The sequence below is a fragment of the Symphalangus syndactylus genome, chromosome 6 (genome assembly GCF_028878055.3).
Source record: "Symphalangus syndactylus isolate Jambi chromosome 6, NHGRI_mSymSyn1-v2.1_pri, whole genome shotgun sequence".
Lineage (NCBI taxonomy): Eukaryota > Metazoa > Chordata > Mammalia > Primates > Hylobatidae > Symphalangus > Symphalangus syndactylus.
Window position 1 is genome coordinate 43,607,000 of NC_072428.2, and position 19,052 is coordinate 43,626,051.

Sequence of the window (19,052 nt, forward strand, 5' to 3'; positions counted from 1 at the left end):
TCTCAGTTTCTCCCCACAGGGACTTCTCCTCAGGGCTTTCTCATGACAAGTGTTGTCATGACATGGTGTCTCTCTCCTGAGTAAGGGAACAGATTTTAGCTGCAAGACCTTTTATAATCTAGCCCCAGAAGTCACACACTATCATCTCCACCACACTATGCATCACATAGACAAGCTCTGATTTAATGTGGGAGAAGAGCACTTGGGAATATGAACCAGATGAAGATTATCTGGGCCATCTTGGAGTCCCACATACTCTGGAAGTGGGAAGATATTTGGCAATATCTATTGAAATTTAAAATGCGCAAACCCTTTGACCCAGGAATTTAACTTTTAGGAATTTATACTGAAAGATTTGCATTTGTGTCTAATGATATATATAAATATATACAAGGAAAGTTATTACAATATTGCTTTAATGCAAAAGCTGGAAATGCCCTAAATGTCTACCAACAGGGCATTGGGTAAATAGTATGGGACAGCTTTCAATGTAATATACTATACAGCTGTTCAAAACAATGAGATTGTTCATTCCACTCATGTAGTTCTGTGGAACTATATCCTAAATATATTAAATGGAATGTGGGTGTGTGTGTGTAAATGGATAAACTATATTAGGAAGGACATATAAAACCCTGTTAACACTGGTGGCCCATTTGGGGAGCAAGAATAAAGGGAAAAATTATTCACTTTATGTTCTTTCATGTTTTTCAAATTTTGTACCATGTAGACATATTACCTATTCATTAATTAATAAAAAATTAAATGATTTTAAAAGTAAAGAAGTAGAAATACATTTTAAAATGATTGGAAATGCTCATACTATACAAATAATTTAAAAATACCATAGCAAACCATATTTGTGATATAATTTAATTTGTTTTAAAAACTTTGTACGTAGGCCAGACACAGTCACTCACATCTGTAATCTCAGCACTTTGAGAGGCCAAGATGGGAGGATTGCTTGAGCTCAGGAGAGCGAGACCAGCCCAGGCAACAAGGCAAACCCCATCTCCACCAAAAAATACAAAAATTAGCCCAGCACGGTGGCACGTGCCTGTAGTCCCACCTACTTGGAAGGCTGACGTAGGAAGATTGCTTGAGTCCCGGAGGTAGAGGTTGCAGTGAGCCAAGACCACACCACTGCAATCCAACCTGGGCAATAGAGCCAGACCCTGTCTCAAAACAAAACAAAAATGTACATAGGAAAAGACTGAAAAGATCATACCAAAAGTGACAATCAATGATAGATCAGCGTTTCCCTTAACTTTATCTTCTAGATTTTCTACAATGACTATTTTATTTCTGTAATCAGGACGAAAAACAACAACTTATTTCTGGTTAATGAGATGAAGGGAAACTTATTTTCTTCTTCATTCTTTTTAGTATTTTTCCATAATGATTTTGTATTACTTGTAAACGCAAAAGAAAAAAAGATTTAAAACCTGCAATCCAGGGTTCTGGATCAGAGTTTCCAAAACTATGCTTGGGGATCTGAGCAGTGCCCTGAAGAGTAAGAAGCACCTGTTCCTGGACTTGCTCTGGCCAGGCTGGGCTCGACCCCACAGTGTTCATCTGCTGGCCCTGGAGAGCAGGGGAGAGAGCTGCTTTTCTTTCCCAGGGCTGGTCAGCACTGTTCACAACCAAAGACTTCAGATTGTTGAACAGCCACATTTACTGCTGCAGAGGCACCCTAGGATGGAGAAGAAGTAGAGTGGGAAGTTGAGAGCAGCCAGAAAGACAGAGGCCAAGGGAGAAATTCAAGCACAGAGCGGGTTCAGGCTGCAGCCATTTGGGAAAGTGTTCTAGATTGCTTGGAACACTTCCTGACTCTAAGCTCTTTTACTCTCCAAGGCGACCACATGAGTATCTCCCATGCAGGAAGTCTTTGCCTCTTTTTCTCCCCAGGACTTTGCTTGACCATGAGTGCCTACATCTGTGAAATTCCGGCCGGAGGACCCTGGCCTCTTGGTTCCACACACACACACACACACACACACACACACACACACACACACAAAAAGCACTCATATAAATGTAGTCTGTTAAATTCAATAGTGTAAAAACAAAGGGCAGAGGAAAGACAATTCCTGGATGCTGAGCTGAGATGGCTGCCATATGCTGCCGAGACAGCTACCATGGACTGTTGTCTAGGTTGTATACTGCCACATCTAGTAGGACATCCTTCATGAAATAAACATTAATTTATAATAAATATTACAATTTGTTATAATATTTATTATAACATTTCCACACGATGGTTATAAATTGTTTTAACAAAATTAGTATATTATGATTTTCAGAAAGGTGTTTTGAGAAGGGACACCTTTTTCTAGTTGGTTAATATGGGTCAGTAGCATCTGTGAATTTTAATTCAGTACTTAATTTAGAACTGAATTTTAATCTTAGTTCAGATTTAATTTTAATACCTTGCCCTTGTCTACAAACCTAGCCTAGTCTGCCATGAGACTCCTGGAGGTGGGCAGAAATACTGGACAGTACTGAAAAGACAGTTTCAGGTAAGGACAAAAAGTAGAATGGGAAGTTGGGAGCAGCCAGGAAGATGGAGGCCAAGGGGGAAATTCAAGTACAGAGCAGGCTCCAGGCTGTAGGCATTTGGGAAACAGTGTTCTGGCTGCTGGAAATGAGGCAGATACTGGAAAGCAGGCAGAACCATAGACCTTGCTTGCATCTCAGATGTGCATAAGAGATGCTGTCAGTTCTCACTTCACACTTGGATTTTTGGCTTCTCCAGTTATGAAAAACTGTGTGCTGCTTTGTGTGGATTTTGAAGCAATTATTGAGACCTAAGGGCTCTATTAAGGGCAGAAATTGCTGCCTCACTAGGCAGGCTTCAGTGACTTTGTCGCCATGGTGTTTAATCCTGACTCATGGGTCCACACGCTCTTTCGCAGGTTGTGGAGTGTAGATTCTGTGATTCATCGCATCTGACTGCTCATATCCTCTGCACTGTGTGTGTATGTGTATAAGTGTGCATGCAAGCTCACTCGTGTATAATTGCACACTGGCTTCCCTCCAAAATTCTTGCTGTTACAAATTACTTTTGGCTATGTTCAGGTTCAAGGTGGGAAAATCCAAGAGACAAATATAGTTGAAATGTGTCAACAGCCTTAGGCTGCCATGTTTGGGGAAGTATTTTAGTAATGACAGTCCTCAAGTCTGAGAATGGCCCCATGTTCTACCACAAAGGGCCTCTTTCTCTCTCTCTCTTCCCTCTTTGCTCTCTATCTCCTCAACTAAGCTATTTGGGCAGAAAGAGCAGGGAGTCACTGAAATGCCTGGAGCCCCTGGATGTTCCTTTATGGAGATACCTGAAACTCCCTTTTCTCATAAGGCCCTTCTAGAAGTCACTCCTAATGTTCTGTCTGAGCAACCCAGATCCCCTTGTTGAATTCTAGACCGGTATATTTGGCTGGACATGGAATATCTAGGAGGAAAAGATGTATCAAACTCAATATAGGCCCAACACATCAATCAACTTCCCTGTTTGCCACTACTGTCTCCTCCTCCCATATTCCCTATCTTGGTGTGTTGCCTCTGAGAGTGTGTTAGCAGAACTCCAGCCACAGGGAGTGTCATTAACCAAGGACTCATCTTCTGTGCTCCAAAATCTATCATTGTGTTTGCCCTGCGACCATGTTTTCCACAGACTGTTCCCAGCAATAATTAAGCCTAGTAAATACACCAAGGCAGATCTATTGCTGAGAGACATGGGGCAACTTTGACAACTGACTTTGGCTCAAGGACTTCCTGATGGCCTTGCAGAATCTTCCATAGGCTGCATGGCAGTCTAGGATGTTTTTATTCAACCTTTCTTCTGTCACTCCAATACTTGGGATCTCCTAGACTTGTAGTCTGATGCCTCTTCCAGATTTTTGCAGCTCTTTCCCCATTTTCTTAAAATCTTTGCACATTTAGTTCCATCTTGGCATATTTCTCAAGGACCCAGACTAACAAACGTAGTATTGCGAATGGGATAGTAGTGCTACTGGTTCTGTTCCATCTTGAAAAGACCAGCAGTTTGTCCTCACAAGGAGAGAGACCTCTTCTGAGTACAAGTTTGCCTTTCCTGTGTTTAGATGGCATGGTATGAGATATCATCAGGGGCTCACTCTTGCCAGGGGACACAGCAAGAGTCCTACTGAACTACAGGACATTATCATTAAGACCCTCTTTCATCAAAAGATACCATTAAGAGATTGAAAAATCAAGTTTACACAATGGGAAAAAACATTTCTGATATACACATCTAATATGACTTGTGTACAGAATATAGGAATTCTTCCAAGGCAGATAACTTAATAGAAAAATGGGCAAAGGACGTAAACAGGCACTTCCAAAAAAGAATACCCACATGGCCAATACACATTTTTAAAAGTGTTAAATTCTGCTAGTTACTTGGGAAATGTAAATTAAGACCTCAATGTGATGCCACGAGAAATGGCTAAAGTGAAAACATAAAACAATACCAAATGTTGACAAGTAATTGGAATTGAGCAACCAGAATTCTCACACTGACACTGGAAGTGTGTATGGGAATAACTATTTTGGAAAACTGATAGTATCTACTAACCTGTACATATACATTTCCTATAGTCAGCAATTCCACATGTACATATGTTCAACAAAAAACAGGACATGAATATAGCTAGCAGCCCTATTCATAATGTCAAAAACAAATAATGACACAAATGTACAGAGGAGAATGGATAAATAACTGTTCATACACTAGAAGATAGCAATGAGGATGAATGAACTATGATTACATGCAATAACATTGATAACTCTCACAGACAATGGTGAATGAAGAAAGATAGGCACAGAGCATATGAGGTGATTCATTTGTGAAATGCTTAAAAATAAACAAAACTCGTCCAGGCTGTTAGAAACCAGGATGGTGGTTATCTTTTAGGCTGTGAGTAGTGACTGGAACTGGGCAAAAGGGTGGCTTGTGGAATGCTGGTAAGGGTTCTGTTTCAACATCTGGGTACTAATCACTCATGTATCTTCACTTTATCAAACTCCATGAAGCTGTTCTAGAATTCTTGACTTTATGTATGTTTTTCATTAATAAAATTTACCAAGAAGTTTACTTTTTCTCAATATTTTCATTATCAAAAATTTAGAAAATATAGAACAGAAAAATTGCAATAAGGCTAACCTACTTCTAATATTTTAATGATTATCCTTTTGATTTTTTCTGTATGCACTCAAATGTTGTCCTGTGCAATGCTCTCCTTCAAATAAAATCAGGACCATGTTCTAGATGCCATTTTGTAAGTATCTTTTAACACTTTGTATATTCAACTATACACACTGTAAACACCTTTCCCTGTCATGAACATTTGTTTATCACATTTAAAAGGGCTGCAAGTCATCCACTGAAGTGGGAGTTCCACTATCTGTAGAAGAACTCCTTTCTCATGTCTAGTTTGTTTCCAGTTTTTCAGTATTGTAAACAATGTGATAATCAGTCTTGTAGCTAAATCTTTGCCCTACATCTTTGGTTATTTCTTCTTTCTACTAAGTCTTAGAAATTGTGTTTGGGTATAAAGAATGTGTATACTCTTGAAGTTTATACATCCCATAGTTAATTTTTTAACAAGTAACAATTTCAAAGAGGGCGTGGCGTGATTTGAACTGGGTTCGTATCTGGTTGTTTGTGGCATTCTAAAAGCAACAACAATGATGGCAATGCTAATAGTTACTATAGTGCTTATTATTTATTTCCCACTAACAACCTGGTTAGGTGATTTTTAGTAGATACGTTTACAAATGAGAAAAGAGGTTCAGATATGTGAAGAACCTCATTTAAGTTCTTTCAGAATAAAGCTGGATCCAAAGCCAGGCCTGTCCAAAACCAAAGCCCATAGCTACCATGATGTCTCCCCAGAGAATGGGAAATCCTGTTGTCCAGTTGTACCAGGAAGCCCAACTGAATTAGTGATTCCTATAAGTTATATCAAAAGTTCATAATTATAGTGAGAGTTGATGCTCAATTAATACTAATAGAGATCCAAAAAGAAGGATTGAGACAGGAGAAGAGAATTTGTCTGGAAGGGTGGGTGCTTATGGAGTCTGCTGGAAGTTAGCAGAAGATAAGAAATTGAAATCCTGTGTTAACCCACTTGCTGATGGCATGTCACAAACTGTACGAGCCATTTTAGCCATCAGGGTACCAGGTTGTTTGGCCTCATTCCCAAGATCGATAAGCACATTCCATTGAGACCAGATGTAGCTGGGAAAGGCAAAAGCCAAATAGTTTCCAAGAAGACCCAGAGAGGGTAAAGAGGTTTTTGCAAGCTTTTTGGATGTGTCTTGGAGTTTTTGTGAAAAGCCAATGAAGTGAGATTGGGGGGATATTTCAGTGAAACTCTGGATCAAGCTGCATCCATTTTTTCCACAAGGGCATGAGTGCCAGTTACCCAGAAGTGGCAAGAACACTGTGTGTGTGTGTGTGTGTGTGCACGTGTGAGCATGGGTAGCATCAATGAAGAAAAAGCTGGGATTGGCAAGTGTTCAGGGAAACTGGATAGGTATGTTTATCGATAATTTGCCTCAGTCCCTCTCCTTGCTGACTTACATTTCAATTGATAGAGTGAGTAGCTCAGACAGGTATAGAGAAGAAAGAGGCAACATGGAGAAGTGGAAGAGAAGGCTTTGGTAGGCTATGGATCTAGCCTGTAATTTCAATTTAGCCACTGGTTAGTTCCTCATAAGACTAATACTAGCTAACATTTATTGAGCCTTATATGTGTTTTAGAATCTGTGCTAAGTGTATATTCTCTATCTCATTTAATCTTCAAAACCACTTCATAATTCCATTTAGTCTCCTACTGTCCCATCTCATTGATGAAGAACTGATGTTCAGAAGCATAGGGCACTTATTGGAGATCCCACAGGATTTGTTGAGAGTTGGATTTGAACTCGGGCCCTTCAAAGTCCAATGTCCCTGCCTTCAAAGCATGACTTGGAGGGTATTTTTAAAACTGAGGTTTCAGTTTCCTTTCCTTTAAAATAGAAATAAATAAGCCAGCCATGGTGGCTCATGCCTGTAATTCTAGCACTTTGGGAGGCTGAGGTGGGTGGATCACTTGAGGCCAGGAGTTCAAGACCAGCCTGGCCAACATGGTGAAACACCATCTCTACTAAAAATACAAAAAAATTAGCTGGCCATGGTGGCATGTGCCTGTAGTCCCAGTTACTCAGGAGGCTGAGGCAGGAGAATCGCTTGCACCCAGGAGGTGGGAGGCAGAGGTTGCAGTGAGCTGAGATCCCACCACTGTACTCCAGCCTGGACAACAGAGCGAGACTCCCCCCGCCCCCCCAAAAAAACCTAGTCTATGACATTGTCTGGAGGCCTAAATTAATATGGTATTTTAGACCGCAGGGTGACATGTAACAGGTCCTGAATGAATGTTACTTTGTCTCCCTCCCCAGGACTTTCAGAGAGAGAGAGAGAGCATGTAAAAAAACCACACCACACTAAAGAACCAGAAAAACATCTGGTGGCCTGGGTAAGGCTGGATTAGACAGGGCAATACTATAAACAAGAAGTAGGTTCAGATTCAACTAGGAATACTAACAGTATGAAGGATATGGGGCTCAGAATTTCATGTATACTGGTTTCATCACAAGTTTGTGGGAATGATAGTATATTAGGTACGTTCTCGCACTGCTGTAAAGAAATACCTGAGACTGGGTAATTTATAAAGAAAAGAGGTTTAATTGGCTCATGATTCCATGGGGCATACAGGAAGCATGGCAGCATCTGCTTCTGGGGAGGCCTCAGGGAGCTTTCATGGCTGAAGGCAAAGTGAGAGCAGGCATCTTGCATGACAGGAGCAGAACCAAGAAAGAGACTGGGGAGGTGCCATACACTTTTAAAAAATCGTATATTGTAGGAAGTCACTCACTATACAGCACCAAGGGGGGATGATGCTAAACCATTTATGAGACCACCCTCATGATGCAGTCACCTCCCACCAGGCCCCACCTCCAACATTGGAGATTACAATTTGACATGAGATTTGGGTGGGGACAGAGATCTAAACCATATCAGATAGTATATGTCTAATTGACAAATGAAGAAATGATGCCCTAAAAGACTATCCCTAAGTTATGTTGCTGGGATTCCGTCTGATGGGTGGGAATGTCTTCCATGTTTTTATGGTTTTTCAAATTGAGATAGAATTCACAAACCACAAAATTCACTTTTAAAGTATACAATTTAGTGGTTTTTAGTATATTCATAAAGAAGTGTAACCATTACCTCTGTATAACTATCTAATTCCATAGTATTTTCATCACCCCAAAGAGAATCTTCATACTCATTAACAGTCATTCCCCATTCCCCCATCCCTCAGACCCTGGCAACCACTAATCTGCTTTATGTTTCTATGAGTTTGCCTTGTCTGGACATTTCATATAAATAGAATCATAAAATATGTGACCTTTTGTGTCTAGCTTCTTTCACTTAGCATAATGTTTCAAAGTTGACTCATTGTAGCATGAATCAGACTTTTATTCCATTTTATGGATCAGTAATATTCCATTATATGAATATATCACATTTTGTGTCTCCATTTATCACCTGATAGAAGTTTTGGTTGTTCTCATGTTTTGGCTATGATGAGTAAAGCTGTTATGAACATTTGTGTATATATTTTGTGTGGATATATGCTTTTAATGTTTGTATATACATTAAGTGAAAGAAGTTGGACATATATACTTGGTAGAATTGCTGAGTCATATGGTAATTATATGGTTAACTTTTTGAGGAACTGCCAAAATGTTTTCCAAAGTGACTACATCATTTTTATGACGTCAGCAGCAAATACATGGGGGTTCCAATTTCCCTACATCCTCGTCAGCCCTTGATATTTGTTTTTTTATGATAGCCAGCCTAGTGGATGTGAAGTGGTAGCTTATTGAGATTTTTATTTACCATAATTTGACAAATTATGTTGAATGTGTATTTAGAGAAATGTCTTCTGTTCATTTTTAAATTGGATTACTTGTCTTTTTGTTATTGAGATGTAAGAATTCTTTGTATAGTCTAGATACTAAATGCTTATTAGATATATGACTTGTGATATTTTCTCCCATTCTTTGGGTTGTCTTCTCACTTTATTGATAGTATCTTCTGATACACAAAAATTTTAAATTTTGATAAAGTCCAATTTATCTACTTTTGTTACTTAAGACTTTGGTGTCATTATCTAATAATCTTTTCCCAAATCCAAGATTATGAAGATTTAACCCATGTTTTCTTCAAGAGTTTTATAGTATTAGCATTTTACACTTAGTCTTTCATCTATTTTGAGTTAATTTTTATATATGGTTTGAGGAAAGGAGCCAACTTAATTCTTTTGCATTTGGATGCCTAGTTGTCCCAGCATCATAAATTGAAGAGACTACTCATTCTACATCAAACAGTCTTAGCACCCTTGTCAGTAATTAATTGGCCACATATATGGATTTATCTAGATTCTCAATTCTATTTCATTAATCTATTTGTCTATTCTCATGCCAGTACCATACCATTTTGATTATTGTAGCTTTGTGGTAAGTTTTGAAATCAGGAAGTGTGAGTCCTCCTTTGTTCTACTTTTTCAATATTTGTTTGGCTATTTTCAAGATTATATTTTCATATGAATTTTAGGGTGTTTGTTAATTAAAATACCACTGGGATTTTGATAAAGCTTGTGTTAAATCTGTAAATCGTTTTGAGTAGTGTTAGCATATTAATATTATATATTTGTATCCATGAACATGAAATTTCTTTCATTTATTTACTTCTTTTATTTTCCTTAATAATGTTTTGTACTTTTCAGTGTACAAGACTTCTTTTTTAAAATTTATTCCTAAGTATGCTATCTATGAATAGAAGTAGTTCTACTTCTTTCTTTTCAATCTGATGATTTTTTTTTCTTTTTCTTGCCTAGTGCCTTGACTAGATTCTCCACTACAATGCTGATTAGATAGAAGGGATGAGATAGACATTCTGGTCTTGTTCCTGACCTTAGGGGCAAAGCTATCAGCTTTCACCATTAAGTATGATGTTAGTTGTGGGTTTTTCTTAAATGCCCTTTATCAGATCAAAGAAGTTCCCTTCTATTCCTGCCTTCTTCAGTGTTCTTATGAAAGGTTGTTAGATTTTGTCAATGCTTTCTCTGCATCTATTGGCAAAATAATGTGGATTTGTCCTTTAATCTATTAATACGATTTAGTACATTGTTTTTTTTCATGAGCTGAACCAACTTAGCATTCCTGGGATTAATCACACTTTGTCATGGTGTATGATCCTTTTTATATGCTGCTGGATTTGGTTTGCTAGTACCTTGTTGAAGATATTTGTATATATATTCGTAAGGGATATAGCTTTCTGTAGTTTTCTAGTGAGTTGTCTGGCTTTGGTATCAGGGTAATTCTGGCTCCAAATAATGAGTTAGGAAGTGTTTCCTTCTATTACTGATGAATTGCCTATGAATACCTTCAAATGTGTCAAGTTCTGCTTCATGCATTTCTGGGCTTTGTTGTTAAGTACATATACGCTTATAATTGTTTTGATGGTGTGACCCTTTTATCATTATAAAATATCCTTTTTTTCTCCAGTAACAATTTTTAACTTAAAGTCTCTTTTGTCTATACTGCAACCACTCCAGCTCTTTTGTTTACTGTTTTCATGGTACACATATTTCCATCCTTTAAACCTATTTGTGACTTTGATTCTAAAATGTACCTTTTGTAGACAACATATATTTGAATCATGCACCCTCCCATCATAATTCTAGTCTTTGTCTTTTAATTACAGTGTTTAATCAGTTTGTATTTAATATAATAACTGGTAAGATTTACATCTGCCATTTGTTACTTGTTTTCTATATGTGTTATGTATGTCTTCTTTGTTTCTTCATTTACCCATTACTGCCTTCTTTTGTGTAAAATGGATATTACTTAGTGGGCCATTTTAATTGACCTATTTTACTTTTTTTTTTTTTTTTAGTGGTTACACTGGGTGTTACAATTAACATCTTTTTTTTTTTTTGAGATGGAGTCTCACTCTGTCCCCCAGGTTGGAGTGCCATGGCACAATCTCAACTCACTGCAAGCTCCGCTTCCCGGGTTCACGCTGTTCACCTGCCTCAGCCTCCTGAGTAGCTGGGACTACAGGCGTATGCCACCATGCCTGGCTAATTTTTTGTATTTTTAGTAGAGATGGGGTTTAACCGTGTTAGCCAGGATGATCTCAATCTCCTGACCTCATGATCCGCCTGCCTCGGCCTCCCAAAGTGCTGGGATTACAGGCATGAGCCACTGAGCCCAGCCACAATTAACATCTTATAACAATTTAATTTGCATTAATACAAAGTTGATTACAACAATATATAAAACTTTCCTCTTATATAGCTCTAGTACCTACCCTCTTATTTGTGCTGTTATTTTCATATAAATTACCTCATTATACATTGCATGGTCTGATGCATGACTGGTATACAGATTCATAATTATTGCTTTATGTAGTTGTCTCAAATAATATAGTAGAAAAGAATTATAAATAAAAGATACATTTATATTGTCTTTTATATTTAGTTTTTACCAGAGACTTATATTTCTTTATGTGGACTCAAGTTATTGTCTAGGATCCTTTCATTCAGGCTGGAAGGACTCCATTCTCTGTTTTTGTTTATATTGGAATTACTTAATTTCTCTTTCATTTTTCAAGGACAGTTTTGCTAGATATAGAACTCTTGAGTCTTTCTTTCAGGTCTTTGAATATGCCATCCACTGCCTCCCAGATTCCATAGTCCCTGATGAGAAATAAGTTAATCTTAAGACCACTTGTGCTGTATTGCTTCTCTCTTGCTGTTTTTAAGATTCTCTGTCTTTCGACAGTTTGATTATGATGTTTCTAGGTATGAAACTCTTTGAGTTTACCCTACTGGAATTTGTTGACCTTCTTGGAGGTGTAGATTCATATTTTTTAAAATCAAATTTGGGAAGTTTTTGCCCATGGTTTCTTCAAATACTATTTTTCCCCGTTCTTTCCTCTCTTTCTAGGACTCTCAGGAATATATTGATACACTTGATCGTGTCCCATATGTCTCCGAGGCTCTTTTTCTTCCTTTTTTTTGTTCCTGAGTCTGAATAGTCAAGTGTATAAAAATGACAGAATGGGAGTGAAACAACCTAGAGGTTTGTGAAAATTGTTTGTGAAATTGTTGTTTCATTGTTTGTGAAAATTCTTCCTCTAGAGAGTGTGTCCACAGCCAGGCAAGGCCCTCATAATCCTGCTTTGAACATGGTGGGTTCAAAGCAAACACATGCAGAAACAGTTCACTCTTTCTTCATTTTCCCTGAGCCATCTCCTTAAATTCCTTTGCTCCCTAGGACCTAAGGGACTCAACATCTCTATTTTCGGCTTGTTCCTTTCTCTTGAACCATAGGCTTTGGTGTCCAACAGCTGAAATTCAGATCCAGATCACTCTGACTGCAAGGTCTATGAAGTTGGTCTGATTCCTATGTTCCTTTTATATTAATTTCCTAAACCCTCAACAGGGCCTCTTTCACAGTGACTTAACTCCTTGATGGACAGGTTTGTGGTAGGGTAAGGTGGGGAATGGGGCAGATGAGGAGAGCTGCCTGTCTGGAACTGGATCTGGATGAGAAACCAAAGTCAGCTTCATGTCATTAACAATTTGGTTTATGACTATCCTGGCTGTGCCACTTCAAGCCTTTTGAAAGGTCTCCTTTGCCTTATGTACTCCTGATTACCAGACCCAATCCTAGAACAATGAAGAATGGGTATGAAATATTTACTCTGCTGAAGGGATAATTTGAGACCAACGTAACAGGATAATATGGGGAAGGAAAGTCTCTCCTTTCCTGCTGCCCACTCAGGCAACTCTGCAAACAGGGAGTATGGGGAAATAGGAGGAGTCTTCTAAAAATCCTAGGCTTCACCCAGTTTTGTAGCCAGCAGACTGGGAGTCATCTTCAGCCTCTCCTTTCTCTTTTCTTCCTTCTCCCTTCCTTCTTCCTCTTTCATTTCCTTTCTTCTTTCTTCCCTCTCTCCTTTTCCATCCATTTATACATGCAATAAGCCTAATACCTCTTTATTCTCTTTCACCTCCATGCCTTAGTCAAAATCTCATTGCCTTTTCCACCTGGAGAAAACTGAAACTTGTTCTGAATTGCTCTTTAACTCCAATCTTCAATTCCCATCCACCTTTCACACCATATCAGAGATAGATTTTTAAAACCCAGATCTAAGTGGACCGGATACCCTCATAATATAGAGGAGGCACATTGAGTACACAGCCAATCCCACACAGTCAATGCATGTTCATTCTGGTTTAAACAGAAAACTCCATCTTGTAGCAACTACTTTTAAGGAAATCCCAATATAACCCCCTTTTGTTTGTAGACTAGCTTCTGAACTTCCGGTTGAAACTGCATATCACTCCTTGTTTGAGCTTCATAGATTTTTGTGGGTAAGGATCACACAACTTGTTCTCCCATTTCTTCCAGGGTTAACACATATATTTCTTGTTTATGACTGTTTCCAGACAGATTTTGTCTCAGTTTCAGCAATGCATATCAAAATGGTTCAAGAACCTCACCTTCTACTTAACTCTTGTCCTACAAATGCTGTTTTTCAAGAGACTTTTCTCTGGGATCTAATTCTAAAATGCATGGGCCGGGCATAGTGACTCATGCCTGTCATCCAAGCACTTTGGGAGGCTGGATCACCTGAGCCCAGGAGTTTGAGACCAGCCTGGCCAACATGTTGAAATCCTATCTCTACTAAAAATACAAAAATTAGCCAGGCATGGTGGTGCATGCCTGTAGTCCCAGCTACTTGGGAGGGTGAGGCAGGGGAATCGCTGGAACCCCGGAGGCAGAGGTTGCAGTGAGCAGAGATTGCGCCACTGCACTTCAGCCTGGACAGCAGTGAGAGTCCGTCTCATAAATGAATGAATTTAATTAATGAACACATGTGGAGAGTCTAGGGAGTTTAATGTGTTTTGAGTGAGAGAGATGTAAGGTGTGTGCTAGATCACATTGTGAGGTCTTCTTAGACCAGAGAGAGTTGAGTTGGGCCTTTAAGTATAGGCAAGACTAGGAATGGTGCAAAAGAGAGGAAATGTTATTCCAGATTCAGGAAGCAAGGTGAGAGGTTCCCAGCCCTAAGTGGACATACATGCTGCACATGTGTAGCAATAAAGAGGTAATCTGATTAGAGCTGCATTTGGGAAATGTGGAAAGGTAGGAAATCATGGCAGAGCAGTTTTAGTACTGGGAATAGTTTTTGAATTCATCTAATTAATCATTCCCCAAACTACATTTCTTAGGACACTCATATCTCTCTAAGTATTAATAAATATTCCCAATCAAAAAATTTAAGAGGTCCTATGGTCAAATCCATCTGGTGAATACTGTGTTAAAGTCCTTAGGGAAGGATGTCGCAAATGTGCATTATGAGTCTCCAAAGCAAGATGTATTATCCCGAATTTGCCTACCTTATTTGTCCATGGAGTCCTGTTTTCAAGAAGGTTCAAGCAAATATATTAAAAGGAGAATGTCATATGAAATACAGGCTGTAAAATGTTGATCAATCCAACCTTCTTATTTTTTTAAATGTTGCCCTGAGGGAAGAAGTGCTTGCTTAAGGTCATTCCTTAAGCTGGAGACTGTGCTTGGGCTAGAACCAGGCCTCCTGATTCCAGACATAGACCAATTACAGTGGTCTTGGTTGCCATGGATATAAGAAAAAACACTAGATGCTGTAACAATGCCCAAATTTCAGTGCCTTGGCTCAACAGAATTTTAGTTTTCGTTCATGTGGCAATGTAGTGTGGGAGTTCCTGGCCAGTGGGCAGCTTGCTTCCTGTGGTTAATCAGAAACCCAGACCCCTACAATTGTGTGGATCTGCAACCCACTGGGGCCACACAGTAAATAGAAGAAGAGAACATAGAGTACCCCCACTTGCTTTTTAAGGGATCTGGCCCTGGAATTAGATCTTACCCCAGTCACTTCTTAGCTGTGCTTCTCCATCACTGAACTGCTTTTACCCTCAGTTTCTTTATCTGTAAAGCGGGGGCAATTATAGAACTACCTCATAGGATTGTTATGCACAGTTACTGAGTTAATATTTGTCAAGTACTTATCTATACCTGGTACATAGTATGGGCTTTATAAGTACTTTCTAGATAAAATAATAAAAACATTAAAAAAAACTTCTGCTCTCTTCATTAGCTATACCTGGCTGCAAGGGGAGCTGTTTCCCAGTGCCAACTCCACATTGTGGAACCGGCACGTTCTGAATTTTTGGCAAATAGCTAACTATGTTTGCCAAACATTAGAATTTGTGTTTGAACAGGTGGGTGATGGAAATTTTTGAAGGTTTTGAGACGAGAAATAAAATATGAATAAGCCACTGCAGATATTTCTCTCCTATCTCAAATCTTTTCTGTAAAATTTGAGTTATTGAAGATAAAATTATATTATTTTAGACTGTAAACATGTATGACAGAGAATACGTGAATTTTTTTTTCTTTGCTCACTATAACCTCTGCCTCCTAGGTTCAAGCGATTCTCCCACCTCAGCCTCCCAAGTAGTTGGGATTACAGGCACCTGGCACCATGCCCAGCTAATTTTTGTATTTTTAATAGAGACGGGGTTCCACCATATTGGCCAGAATGGTCTCGAACTCCTGATCTCAAGTGATCTGCCTGCCTCAGCCTCCCAAAGTGCTGAGATTACAGGCATAAGCCACTGCGCCCGGCCTGGAGTATGTAAATTTTTATTTGTCATAAGGATTTTAAAATAAAACAGGACACCTGGTGGAATACCAGATAGTAGAAAAATGTCTCATCACATACATTATGTCTGCTTCTAAGCAAAATGAATAAATGGCTACTGCCAAAATCATTGAGGAGAAAAAATTTAAATTTTCCAGAGAGAAAAACCATAATAGGAAATTAATTGTATAGTCTTTATTGCTAATTTAATGTTTTTAAAAACATGCTATCTGATGTGCTAAAGTAATTTATTTTCTTTGAAAATTAAAAAATATTTATAAGAGATGTTAATGGTCCTCAGCTTTCCCATAAGGGGATATGTTTCTCATCTTTACATTCTATTATAGAAGCAGGAGCTATTTCGATTGTTCACACACACTCCACTTCTCTGCAGGCACATGGTAGGATAGCACCTTCCTGCCCATTTTTGAAGATAGGCATGGGTCATGTGACTTGTCTTGGCCAAAGAAATGTGAGTGGCCATCATGGATGTCACTTTCAGGCAGAAGATTTAAGTATCACTGTGTGATTTGTCACGTTTCTTCCTTCAGCTGTGGGGCTTATGACCCATCACAGGCTTCTTCCACGCAGGTCTGAGTGTCTAAAAAGAATATAGTCCCACTGCCAATCAGAATTGAATATGCAGCATAAGAAAGAAACTTTTGTTAAGCCAATAAGACCTATATTTTTTGCCTCACCATAATGTAACCAATACCAGCTGACCCAAATAATTTCAGGTTGGGAAAGCATAACTTTTTCTTTTTTTAAGCTAATTGGATTATGGTGTGTAGCATAGACAGATGGAGGCACAGCCTGGAGATTGGAACATAAGTTAAGTGACAAGGGCCTGAACAAGGTTTAGTCCAGTGGAGACAAAGGGCAATAAAAAAGACAAAACACTACACAGGCCTTGTTCTTAAACATCATGCTCTCCTCTGAGCCTCAGTCTGCCTCAGATACAGGGATGACTAAAGCTGCAGTTGACAATCACAATATCTTCCCAGGAAATGACTTAACTTTGCCTTTCGAAGTATTTTTGAAACTCTAAGGCTAATTATGTTTAATATATTAGTACTGTTTGGTTATTGGTTTATTGGACATTGTCTCTAATTGACAGTATTTCTTCCTATCTTGCAGACTAAAATCTCCTTAACATGATAATTTTTACTGGACAATACTGTATTCAATTTGTTCTGAAAGTAATCATGCTATAATATTAGGCATTGCTTTTTGCAATCAATGGAGATCATTTTTTTCATTATAACAGAAAGAAATGCTAATTTAAGCAGTCACAATAGAAAGATAAGGTCCAATAGAGTCATTATTGGTATAGGCAGCTGATTTCAGATCACTAACCGGTACTGTTTGCTGAGTTACAATAGAGCGAGGTTCTGGCGCCATTTGTGTAGATAAAGGTACTGATGTAAAATACACACCTAACTGGAAGGAATTACTGAGTGAGCCAGGCGTTTCCTAGATATCAGCTGAAGTATAGAATTAGTCCCCCTGTCTTGGTCTGTAGATCATAGATGGGACAAAAACCTTTATAGGAAACTAACTCATCTAACATCCACTAAATTTAGTACATTCTCACTTACTTCCCTGAATCACTAATGGACATGTATGGGAAGGTTTTTGTTCTTTTGATATTTATTATTTTAAAAATTACAAACAGAACTGAGTTACCGAAGTCAATTTAACAAATATTTCCTGAGCACCTACTGCTCTCTCTACTTTACTAAAGCCCTCACTACAATGGATGTGGCTACTCTGGAAAGTCAGGGGTAGAAAGTGGGAAATATGATTTGAGTGATATCCCTATCTAGTCCCCCTGTGTACATTAACGTTATTAAAATGCTGTTTTAGAATTCAATTGCTATATGGCTTCATTTATATTTTTAACTTTTTATTGATATCCGGGTCTTTAATTTTTCTTATCTTTTTTATTCAATCGTATTTGGGGAACAGGTAGTTTTTGGTTTCATGGATAAGTTCTTTAGTGGTAATTTCTGAGAGCTTGGTGAACCCATCACCCAAGCAGTAGACACTGTACCCGTTGTGTAGTCTTTTATCCCTTACCCCCACCCCACCCTTTTCCCCAAGTCCCCAAAGTCCATTGTATCATTCTTATGCCTTTGCATACTCATAGCTTAGCTCCCACTTGTATTAATAAGTGAGAACATATGATGTTTGGTTTTCCATTCCTGAGTTACTTCACTTAGAATAATGGTCTCCAAATCCATTCAGGTTGCTGCGAATGCCATTATTTCATTCCTTTTTATGGCTGAGTAGTATTCCATGGTGTATATATACATACCACATTTTCATTATCCACTCATTGGTTGATGGGCATTTAGGCTAGTTTCATATTTTTGCAATTGTGAATTGTGCTGCTATAAACATGCGTGTGCAAGTATCTTTTTCATATAATGACTTCTTTTCTTTATGGGTAAATACCCAGGAGAGGGATTGCTGGATCAAAGGGTAGTTCTACTTTCAGTTCTTTAAGGAATCTCCACACTGTTTTCCATAGTGTATTGTACTAGTTTACATTCCCACCAACAGTGTAAGTGTTCCCTTTTCACTACATCCACACCAACATCTGTTATTTTTTGATTTTTTGATTATGGCCATTCTTGCAGGAGTAAGGTGGTATCACATTGTGGTTTTGATTTGCATTTCCCTGATCATTAGTGATGTTGAGCATTTCTTCATATATTTGTTGGCCATTTGTATACCTTAAGAATTGTCTATTCATGTCCTTAGCCCACTTTTTGATGGGATTGTTTGTTTTTTTCTTGATGATTTGTTTTAGTTCCTTGTAGATTCTGGATGTTAGTACTTTGTTTGATGTATAGATTGCAAAGATTTTCTCCCACTCTGTGGGCTGTTTACTCTGCTGGTTATTTCTTTTGCTGTGCAGAAGCTTTTTCATTTAAGTCCCATCTATTTATCTTTGTTTTTGTTGCATTGCTTTTGGGTTATTGGTCATGAAGCCGTTGCCTAGCCAATGTCCAGAAGTGTTTTTCCAATGCTATCTTGTAGAATTTTTATGGTTTCCAGTCTAAGATTTAAGTATTTGATCTATTTGAGTTGATTTTGTATAAGGTGAGAGATGAGGATCCAGTTTCATTCTTCTACATGTGGCTTGCCAATTATCCCAGCACCATTTGTTGAATAGAGTATCCTTTCCCACTTTGTTTTTGTTTGCTTTGTCGAAGAT

The 19,052-nt window shown here is 38.4% G+C and overlaps 2 long non-coding RNA genes across 3 annotated transcripts in view; one reads left to right on the forward strand and one right to left on the reverse strand.

Moving 5' to 3' along the window:
- LOC129483900 (uncharacterized) overlaps positions 1-14,707 on the reverse strand; it is a 50,441-nt gene extending 35,734 nt beyond the window's left edge. For both annotated transcript variants that reach the window (XR_008658328.2, XR_008658327.2), the window contains exon 1: positions 14,547-14,707. This is a non-coding gene — a long non-coding RNA (uncharacterized lncRNA). The remainder of the gene's footprint in view (positions 1-14,546) is intronic.
- A 168-nt stretch (positions 14,708-14,875) lies between these two features.
- LOC129484401 (uncharacterized) overlaps positions 14,876-19,052 on the forward strand; it is a 152,229-nt gene continuing 148,052 nt past the window's right edge. Inside the window, exon 1 of the long non-coding RNA XR_008658431.1 lies at positions 14,876-14,979. This is a non-coding gene — a long non-coding RNA (uncharacterized lncRNA). The remainder of the gene's footprint in view (positions 14,980-19,052) is intronic.